A 9,144-nucleotide genomic window follows, 5' to 3' on the forward strand; every position below is an offset into this window, starting at 1 on the left:
AGCAAATCTGTAGAGCAAGGGCCGTTTCAGTCTCCAAGAATCAAAGATGTCAAGGTGCAGGAAAATGTCTGCCTGGCCCTTAGCTCTGTGTCCAGGGTTGCTCCCTCTCTCTTGTCCTTGTGCTGTGGAGCTTGAGGCAGCTGCAGCCATGGCATCCAGGAGAATGGGCTCCCTTCTGTGTTCCAACTATGTATAAGGGAAACTGAGGCCCAGAGACTCACTCCCCTTGTAATGTCTCTGGCCTCTGAGGCTCCATCTGTCTCCTCCCTGGCATTAACTATGAAATCAGAGTCTGGCATCTCCCCAGAGAACCTGCCTTTCTGGGGGCTGTCAGTGTTGATCAGGGCACATTGACCTTGACTGGCTGGGTGGGACCGTTTTGGTGAGTCCTAGCCACAGGGTGGGGGCAGCCCCTCCCATGGAGGCTGGAGCTGGGGTGAGGCAGTGAGGGGAGCTCCTGCCTTCACTCTCTTCCCCCTGCTGGCTTCCACTCATGCTCACTCCCCACCACAAACCTTGAGTCCCCACAGCACCCACCCCCCCCCAAAAAAAAAAACAACTCCTCAAACTCTTGCCACCTACTGTGACTGAGTGACAGGGCCTGGATATATTCTTGCCCCGGGGGAATGCATGGTACTGAGGGACAATGGTGGCGTTTCAGGCAGGGTGGAGGTAGGCTGGACTTTTGATGGGTAGGGAGGTGCCCACCTTGGTATATAGAGGATGGGGGGCTCCTGCTGAGTCTTGGAGAGAAACTTGTCTGTGCACAGAGCCCCGATCTCTGCTGAGTAGACAAACACAAAGTGAGGGGACGAGTCTTGACAAATGTTTGCCAAGTCCCTGGCTGACTTGGGAGTCAGGAGTGAGCTTGTTTGGCAGAACAAAGGGGAGAACAGCCTCCAAGGGGCCATAAATAGGGAGAAAAAGGGAGTGGCCTGGGTCTGAAGGCTCCATGAGCTCTGTCCCCAGGCTGTGTCCTCTGCCAAAACACACCACCATCTTCTCCCATGTGCTTCGGACCAGCTGGCCAGAGCGTGGACCCTAGGTTGGTATACCATGTTGGTGGCAGCTTTTCTCCCCACTGAGCTGTGTCACCCTGGGAATCCCTGGGTACAAGGTCATCTGAGGGTACCTGGGTAGCTGGGAGGTCAGTGTGACCTATACACCCCAAGGTCCCTCTTCCTCTAGGAACCAGGAAGTTTGACTAAAGTCAACAGTGGCAAAGCTTCCGAGGAGGCAGAGCTTCTCTGGCACTGGGGCCTGGGAGCTTGTGACACCTGGGTTTACCCAGGCTGAGAGGGGGCCCAGCATTCCCCTCTGAGCTGGAGGGCTCAGAGTGATCTCTCTCTCTCTGTCCATAGTCCTGACTAGTATGGCCACCTCTTGCAAAGGAGGAGGGCAGAACAGGAGTGCTAGAGGGTCAGCTGTAACCTGGGATCCTCACCCTGTCCACCCTCTGTCCAGGTCCGACCATCCCCCACCCCTGTGACCATAAACTCAGGTGAGGTACAGCAACAGAGAAGGCTTCCTAGAGGAAGAACCTTTCACACTGGGCCTTGAGATCCTGGTGAGACTTCCTTCAGAGCAGCTGGGGAGGGCGTTCAGGGGAGGGCACAGCACAGGCAAACACAAAGCTATGGAATATGGGGATGTCTGTGTATGTGTGACCTCACTTTAGTTCAGTGTGGCACAGCCCACAGTGCCCGTGGAAGTGTGACAGGAGCTAGGCTGGGAAGGCCAGTTGGGCTCTGAATGTCAGGACAAGAGGTCCCCCAGGGAATGGGGACCCACTGAGCATGGCTGAGCTGAAAAGTGGCTTGAGGCTCTAAGAAGGTGGGAAGGGGGCAAGAGTCAGCTGAGCAGGTCCTGATGAGAGGCCAGGGAGAGCTACAGGAGGCACCTGGCTTTCTCCTCTGAGCAGGGGAAGGACATCTCCTGGCAGGGAACAGGGAAGGCCAAATCCCTGCCTTCCCTTTGATGAAGTACATTCTTTTTTTTCCTGAGTGAAGACAGCCCCAAGCTCTGGACCCTGGGGCCCTCAGCAGGATGCTGGCTAGGCTCTGCACTTCTCACTCCATCTCTCCATGCTTGCCTGTCGATTCAGCATCCCCTGTGCCTGGTATTCTCCTGGGAGCCGCCCCCCCCCCATGGGCCATTAGGAGTGGGAGAGGTGGTTAGGAGCCCTGTCAGAGAAGGTCTGGGGGCTCTCTCCTGTCCTGGGCTCTATTGTAGGCCCCCAGAATTATTGTGGCGCTATTACCAGATTTCTGAGCTGCCCTGGCTGTGCACCTCACTTTAAGGGTGGACTGGGCACCTCCTCGGGTAATAGGGGCAGGACTCACTCAAGGCTATCCACTTTCCTTTTTTCAGCAGCCTTATGGGGCCCCCACCTGGCCAGGGGCCCATCGGGCCTCTGGTGTTTGCCATCCACACCCCAGCCTACAGGATGGGGAGAAGGGACTTGGGTGGCATCTGGGCTACAAGTGTGGGGGACTGCTTCAAGGGAAGGCTGGTGACTGGCCCTCTATCCTGGAGGACAGGGGGATGCGGGCCCTGCCAAGTTCTGGAACTGTTTGCCAGGGTTTTCTGCTTCCTGCTCACACTTCTGCTCTGCCTCCTACTCTCTGGCAGGCCTGGGATGGGGCTGGATGGTAGGAGAGTAGAAAGAGGGAAGTGAAAGTCCTCTTTCCACCCTCCCCACCCTGCTCAGGTGTGGACTGTTTGACCAGCGCATCCAGTGTTAGATTTCTTGAGTTCAGTCTCCATTCCCCATCTTGATTTGATTTTTAAAAGAGTTTTATTGTACATACTTTTAAAAAAAGGAAAGCCTCTGGGGAGGAAGTTGGTATAAACTTGTAAACATGATTAAGCCATAAACATGAGCCACTTTAAAATTGCATTTTGAAGAAAAGTGTTAAACAGTTTAAAAACGGGGCAGATGCTTGGTGTTTTGACATGTACCCGAGGCTTCATAGCAGCTTTATTTGCCATGGCCCAAAGCTGGAAACCACTAAAATGTCCTGTAATAGGTGAATGGTTAAATAAACCGGTACATCCATACCATGGGACACAACTTAGCAATAAAAAGGAATGAACTTTTGGCTGACTTTTGCCTGACTCTCAAGGGCATTATGTTAAATGAAAAAAGCCAATCTCAAAAGACCACATACTGTATGATTCTGTTTCTGTAACATCCTCAAAATTACAAAAATTTAAATGTGGAAAATAGATTGGTAGTTGCCAAGAGCTGGGGATAGTGGGGAAGCAAGGGGATGTTGTCAAGGAAGCAGAGGAGACCTTGGTGCTGATGTTCAGTGGTGACCTCATCAATTTATACACATGATGAAATGACACAGAATTGTGCAGACACTTCATACCAATGTCAGTTTCTTGGTTTTGACGTTGTGCTAATAATGTAAGATGCAACCCCTGGGGGAAACTGGGTGAAGGCTATACAGGGGCTTGCCTGTACTATCTTGGCAACTTCCTGTAAATCTATACTATTTTAAAATAGAAAGTTTAAAAGAATAGTTTGAGGTTGTGCTTGGGGTGAATGGCAGACAGGCATGCCCCCCCTATTAGCACAACAGGAGGAGGGGTTGGAAATACAGGAGCGTGAGGGGTGAAGGTGGTAGAAGGGGGCGATCGAGAGTGGGCTGGGCAGGGAGATGGAAGCTGGAGCCCAGGGGTTGCATCTCCTGGGACCATGGCTGGCCTAACCTCCAGCAAATCCACATCTCCTCCAGACAGGAGGAGAAGGCTGTGAGTTTTGCCTGCAAGAGTTCTGATTGCCCAGGAACAGCGCAGGCAGGCGGAGAAGAGCTCAGAGGCACACACACGCGCAGAGTGCCCATGCTGTAGTCTCATCTTGGTCTCCTGCGCAAGGTGCCTGGATCGAACTGCAGCAGGTGCTAGCGGCCAGGTCCATGGTAGCATGGAGACCTGTAGAGTCACCAGGGCTGCCCTCCAGGGCATCTAGCTTGGCTTTGGGGCTGTCCTCAAAAAGCACCAGCCCTGGCTTGGTGCCCATAGCACAGTGGTTACAGCGCCAGCCACATACACCGGGGCTGGCGGGTTCAAACCTGGCCCTGGCCAGCTAAGCAACAATGACAACCACAATAAAAAAATAGCCGGGCATTGTGGCGGGTGCCTGTAGTCCCAGGTACTTGGGAGGCTGAGGCAAGAGAATCGCTTAAGTCCAAGAGTTTGAGGTTGCTGTGAGCTGTGATGCCACGACACTCTCCCGAGGGCAGGAGACATAGTGAGACTCTGTCTCGAAAAAAAAAAAAAAGAAAAGAAATAAAGCACAGACCTAAGGTAGGCTCCCTGGGGTCCGGAAGGGACCAAGAAGAGGGAATATCCCCAGCTTTGCCTCCTGTGTCCTCATTGGTCTCCAGGGATCCTTCCCTCCGCTGTGATCCAAAAGGAGTTCCCCCAAAGTCCCAGCCACAGACTCCGGTCAGCACCCTCAGCACAAGGCTGGCATTGCCCAGCCTACCTTCTTAGCTCTTGCTGTTTAGATGCTACCATCTGCTGCCCTCTCCAAGCCTCCCCTCCTTGGGGCTTACCAAGGACCCAATGTCAGCCTAAATCACTCTGCAGAGAGTGGCTTCTTCCTCTTCCTCCTTTTTCTTTTGGCCACTTCCTATTCACTCTCCAGGCGTAGCTCAGTGGCCCCTCTTCTGAAAAGCCTTCTGCAGCCTCCCGTCTTTGACCATGGTGTTATCCACTCTGTGTACAGTTCCCCTGGTACAGTCTCAGAGTTTTACATTTAGCATATGTTGTTTTTGTAGGTTTAGTTTTGGTCAAAGATTATGGGCTTTTGGGGACTCAGGACTAATCCCCTCTTCCATCTCTGAAGCATTCCCTTTCCCCCCAAGCACATGAGCCATGTTAGCAGCCAGTGAGGTTTGCCACTGTCAATGGACGAGGCTGGTATGAAGATTTCAGGCTTCTAAGGCTCAGCCAATCTGGAAAAATGAATTCTGGCATCTTGGCTACTTTTGGTTAATGTAAAGTCTGCTTCTATTTGTTGAGCTCCTTCTGTGTGTCCCGTCTTGGAAGGTTAGGAGTTGTTTGCATAGGCCATTTTACAGATGAGAAAACAAAAGGACTAGAGCAGTGGTTCTCAACTTTCCTAATGCTGCGAACCTTTAATACAGTCCAAAGGGGTCGCGACCCACAAGATGAGAACCGCTGGCCTAGAGGGAGTTACTGCCTCTGGCATCAAGGAAGGAGCTGGGATTTAGACCTAGGTTGCCTGATGCAAGATCTTCCCCTGCCTCTGTATTTTTAACTATTACACAATCCTGGAAAGTTTGGGGGAGAGGGGATGGAAGAGCCCCAGCCCTGACCTAGGTGTGACTCCAGCCCCACTGAAGAGTGCTGGGTTATGCTGGGGGAGAGATCCCTGAGACACTCTACCCAACTTTAGTGGGGTTTGGGATGAGGGCTCCATAGTGTCCTGATGGGGGCTGACTGATCTCAGGAGAACCTCAGTTCCAGCCCCAGCCCTGTTTTTGTTTTTACTTGGCTTCAGCCCAGTCAGGGCTTCCAGGAGGCCTTGGGTCTGCAAATTTACTGCTGTCCTCAGGAATTTCTTGTCCACTCCAGATATGGGTGTCTGGCGGATGGGTGCCTGGACTGGGAGGGCAACTGGGGTTATCTAGCTTTCCAGACGAGGTGGTATCTGCTCATGGAGTTGCCAGGGAAGGCTCTTTGCCTTGGGTCTTGCACACTCTCTCCTTCCGGCCCCTGATAAAGAGTCACAAACACAGGGCTGTAAAGGTGGCCATAAAAACAGAGAGAAACACTGGTGCAGCTGGCTTATCAAAGCGCATCGCAGACACGGGCCAGGTCTCCCTACTTCAAGTTTATTTCTCCTCCTCTGCTTTCTCTCAGAAGGTGTCTCGTAAACAGCTAAGAGGATCATTTATAAATGTCTTCTGCCTTTCCTTCTGAGCAAAGGCACTGCTGCTTTGCTCTCTCCCTTCCTCCAAGTACCGAGATGGTAAAGAGATGGTCCAGGCACTGAGCGGGGTGAGCTCTTCCTGCCTTCTCCCAGATGCCAGCAGAGACAAGAAGTAGAAGTTGGAGGGGTCGGTTCCACATCCCCAGATAGGGGTGAGGCTCCCAAACGTGAGTGATGGTGACATCTTTGACCCCAGTCCTGCCAACATCTTCCCATCGTATTGGTGGGTGGGGAGTTGGGCTGACTCTGGGAAAGGGGGCCTTGCCATGAACTGGCCTCTGTAGTGAACTCGAATCCCAGAGTCAACACCACGGCATTGGAGCTGAGTGGACTTTAGAGATTGCCTTGTGCAAGTCTCTTACTATTCCAGCGATGCCCAGGGGCTTTAGGGGGATGCTCCTGAGGTCTCACAGCAAAGATCAAGTAGGGTGGTGCCTGTGGCTCAACGGGGTAGGGCGCCTGTCCCATATGCCAGAGGTGGTGGGTTCAAGCCCAGCCCGGCCAAAAAAAAAAAAAAAAAAAAGAAGTAGATCAAGTAGCAGAACTTGGAGCTTTTGCCTCCTCCTTGGGAGGAAGAACAACCGTCATAGCAACAATCCCTGCGGGGCGATAGGGCACGTGTCAGGATGCAGAAGGCTTTGATGGTCCCATTTTGCCTGGTCTTTGCAGTGATTCTTTGGACAAAGCATATTTTCCCCATTTTAAAGATCGATGCTCATAGATGTTGTAGGGTCGTGCAGCTTGCCTGGCACCTCTGTAGGAGCTGTGTTCACTCTTTGTCCCTTCCTTTCTTGATGGTTTTCCTTGTTGAATTTCTTCTCTTCCATTTTCAAGAGAGGCTCGTGAGACATAATCTAAACACAGCCCTTAACACCTTAGTCCTCCTGTCCTCACCTCCTGAGCTGTCAAGCCCACAGCTTCATAGCCATGAGATGAGGCACAGTGAGGTATTTCCCTGGGTCCCTGTCCCACTTCTTGAGGGGGGGGGGTGTTTGGGTTCCTGCAAGGTGGGAAGCTCATGGCTGGGCAAAGACCCTCAAATAGTGAGAGGCACTGGAGACTTGGGGTCATGTCTGAGAGGGCCCCAGATTAAAGGTGAGAGGGTGGAGGTGGTTAGAATGGGTGTGGAGGGGTCCTGGCTGTGGGTGCCAGAACCCTGCCTGAGTTCCTTGTCTCCCTGGCGCAACCCAGGGCCTGGCGTGTGGCAGGCACACAGGAAATGCAAACTGCACCAATTAGCCCAGTCCCAGTGGCCACAGTAACTGCACCTATTTCAAGCAGAGTGGCTTTCTCCTTGTTATGTCATTAACAACATTCTCTTTAAAAGTATCTATATATTACATCATAACTATTGAGAACAAAGGTGTCCAACCTGCAGCGTCCAGCTGCATGCTGATTTTGCAAGGACTGTTTTTGCTTATCTGTGGTGTTGAATATCACCCAAAGTATGCATGGTGGTCTAATTCTTTTGTTCTAATCAGCTTTTGTTAGTGTTTGTGTATTTAATGTGTGGCCCAAGACAACTCTTACTTTTCCAATGTGGAGCAGAACAAAAAAGGCGGTACACCTCGTTAGAACCTCCCCCAACTCCCCCTTCCTAATCAGGTAAGAGGGTTTTCCACCTGGTGCTGCTCAGCCCACCAGATCTTGTAGGTTTTTGCTCCCCAGTGGGGTGGGAACCCCTTCTACATTTTTGCACTTCCTGAGTTACCACTTTCTAGAGCCGATTCTTTCATGTAGCTTGATTTAAAATGTGAGCAGGCCTACAAAAATAGTTTGTCTATGTTTTGGAAGAATAGGTACTCCCTTCATTCAGGAGAAAACATGGCCAGGTGACTTTTCTGAAGTCGAACAGAGAGCTGGCAGCAGAGCTGGGGTTATAATCCTGGCTTTAGGTCTCTTTTTGCTCCCGTTCTTGCTCTTTCCCAGGATAGCGTGTTGAGTGCTCAGGGGCCCTGTAGGCCTCTGTGCTGGAGACCTGGTGATGCCGTGACGGGGAGGCCCTCATGTCTGCCTGGTGCCTGTAATATATTTGAATTATCTCTGCAGATGAGCCCTGATTTAGCAAACAGTCTAGAGTAAACCTCAGCTTGAAGACAAATACAATTGACACTGGGCTTGAGTGGTTCAAAGGTTATTGGCACAAAGCTGTCGGCTTTGTTTAGCTGAGCGGCTGTATTTATGACGGGCGATAGGCAGTGCCATCCATAACTTGCTGCAAGCGGGGCTGTTGTTGGACCAGAGACAGACTATTTACACTGAGCCTTGAGTTTAGTTTCTCTGCTGGGAAATGCAAAGGTAATTCAATTCTTGGCCAAGTTGCTTTCTGGATTGCTAGCTTAGGTCTGGTGTCATCCTTTGGCTCATTGGTTAACCTTGCTAGGGGTGGATGACATCCCTCAGGAGGTTGTTTTCTGGGTGTGTGCAGCAGGGTGAGCTGGGGAAGAGGGTAGGAGAGGTCCTCAGGGCTGTTGGAAGAACCTGGCCAATGAGTTTCATTTTGACCCCTAATTTAAAGCCCACAGAATGCTGGCGCCGCAGCACCTTTGAGTCTCTGGGTCCTGAGATTCGATTGCTAACTATGTCTCCTGGATGTTGTGGCTATTTTAGGAGAAAGAAACCAGGGGTCAGCCTTGCACTAAAGAGGTGCATGTGGTTACAGTGCTGGACAGGCAGGCTTTATAGACACTGGCTTTCCTGGGAGAGAAATTATCCCAGGAATGAGCAAACTGTGGCTGAAAGGAGCAATGCCCAGGGCTGGCAGAGGTGGCTACCAAAGGCTGGCCTGTGGTTTGGCCTTTTGGAGAGGAGGAGGAAGTCTGTATCAGTGCCTCACCATGTGCTTCTCTTGTGACCCATTCATTCCACTGGCTGGAATCCATCCTGAGGAAATCCTTATAGAGGGGGACAAAGATTCATCCACCTAAATGTTCCCCACCATGTTGTTTATAATAACACAAAAGAGGAAACAACTTAGGTGTTCAACAACGGGAGATTTTTGTTACGTTAATTATGGCACATTAATAAAATGGAATATTGTGCATGACCCAATTAATATATATGAAGAATGTTTAATGATTTGTAAAAAATAATTCCAAATTATTTGGAGTAATTGGAAGGAATAGTTTACAAATTATCTGTAAAACGTGTTTTCTGTTGCACAAAACAATATT

The sequence above is a fragment of the Nycticebus coucang genome, chromosome 17, assembly GCF_027406575.1.
Source record: "Nycticebus coucang isolate mNycCou1 chromosome 17, mNycCou1.pri, whole genome shotgun sequence".
Classification (NCBI taxonomy): domain Eukaryota; kingdom Metazoa; phylum Chordata; class Mammalia; order Primates; family Lorisidae; genus Nycticebus; species Nycticebus coucang.